This window comes from Callospermophilus lateralis, chromosome 7, assembly GCF_048772815.1.
Source record: "Callospermophilus lateralis isolate mCalLat2 chromosome 7, mCalLat2.hap1, whole genome shotgun sequence".
NCBI lineage: Eukaryota > Metazoa > Chordata > Mammalia > Rodentia > Sciuridae > Callospermophilus > Callospermophilus lateralis.
In genome coordinates this window covers 82,778,539-82,780,542 of record NC_135311.1, presented here as the reverse complement: position 1 = coordinate 82,780,542, position 2,004 = coordinate 82,778,539, and positions in this window count along the sequence as shown.

The window sequence follows — 2,004 nt, the reverse complement described above, 5'->3', positions numbered from 1 at the left end:
TTCTATTACTAATATCCTATGGATTACTGTAAGTGCATGGCCCACACATGATGGAGGCAGGATATGGGAAGCAAACCTCAGATCAGCAAGCTTTTCTTTACTCTGTAGTGAAATCAATTGATCAGGCATGGAAGGGCTCATTTTCTGGGTATGAGAAATGGGCCTTGGGTTACAGAAGGTGTTTAGGTTTCATGGTTTATTGAGGGTGAATTAATCATTGGACTTAGTTGTGCAAATTAAAATTTTGACTCAGGAAGGCTGTTGTGAAGTTTGAAACTCCTTGTCATTGGGAAAAGCTCACAACTTAGTGCTCATTGCTTATCTTCCTTCCTCTGGGACCCATTGTTACCTAGATCTTCAATACTTGTTTTTCTCCTTCTAGGATTCATCTGCAATGGGAAAGGGTAATGCTAAGTCTAGGGCCTAGCATTTCAGTATTTGCCTCCTTTCTTCAGAACTTATTGGGGTTGGTGTTATGGGGAGCCACCTCAGAAAACACTTTGTCTGAATTCAAACAAAAGAGAGCTTTATTTATCTTGCCAGGGACTGTCACCCACTCACAGAGACTGATGCTCTGTGGGAGAACAGTAATTTCCTGGCCTGTGTCTTGGGGATTTTTGGGGATTTAAGCATGAAAACCACAACTCAGTGGCTTTTCTGAGCATGATGCAAGCAAGCAAGTTACAGAAGCTAAAAAAAAAAAGCAGTTAGCTTACAACTTAGTTAACCGTATCTCAGGTCTGAGCAAGAGTTAGACAACTGTATCCTGAGTTTCAGCTGAGCGGGGGCATAAATCTATTTCAAAGTCATTTAGACCCATAAATGTACTCAAACTCAGGATGTAGCTCACCATGACCACCATCATATCCTGAGTTGGGTATATTCTGTGGGGTACAAAGTGCAGAAAAACAATTTTTTGAAAGAAGACAGTTTTGGGGCTGGGGTTGTGGCTCAAGTGGTAGAATGCTCACCTAGCACATAAGAGGTACTGCGTTCGATTCTCAGCACCACATTAAAATAAAATAAAGATTTTGTATCCACCTAAAACTAAAAAAATAAATATTAAAAAAAGACAATTTTCATTTCTGTTTCTCAGAAATGGGTCACACAATTCCCTCTTCATAGGAGCAGTAACAGAAAAACTAAGATGAAGTCCAGAACAGCTAAGATGGAGTCCCTATGGTCACATGTTTTGTTCATATAGCTACAGTAACTCCATTCCTGCTATCCCAGTACTAATAACTTATTTGATGCTTGCAGTTATCTTATTTACTCATCATTTTATTACTGATATCTATAAGCCTTATGTCTAAATGAGAAGCTAATACAGTTGTTCACAACTATATATCTATATTAACCTATCAGCCTATATTTATCTATAACTATATTGGCATACTGACTTATCACCTTTCACTGTTCCATATCTTTTTCCTGTGGCTTAATCCTATATCTTACAGTTACATGATTTTATTACTATTACTTAGGCTTACTCCTGATTAACTTATCTATGAACTTATGTCTTACTGTTGCTTATCTATGTTATTTTACCTTGTTCCTATAATCTATAACCTATGTCTATGACTTACTGATTATATTGATCAGTTCATACTTCAACATTTGGAAGAGATAAATGTTTGCTTTTGGTGGAGATGCTGGGGATGAACCTGGGAAGGGATGAAAGTTTGCTTTTTCCCTTAGGGACCATTTATACTGGGAAAGGATGTACTAGAAGAGGTTTATGTTTGGCTAATTTTTCTCCCTCCTTCTAAGCCACACTGTCCCTCCGTTTTTCTTGGGGGGGCTGCCTTGTAGGAATATTATTTTTTATAACCATTCAACTACACTGAGAATAGACCCCCAATTAGAGCTTTCTTACCATCTCCCCTCCACCCTACAACTCTTGAGTTACTAGGTTCATATCAACTAGTCTTAAGGAAGTAGAAAGATTAGTAGACTGACTGATCCATCATTTTCCCACTTTCTTAAACTTTGAACTTGCCAAGA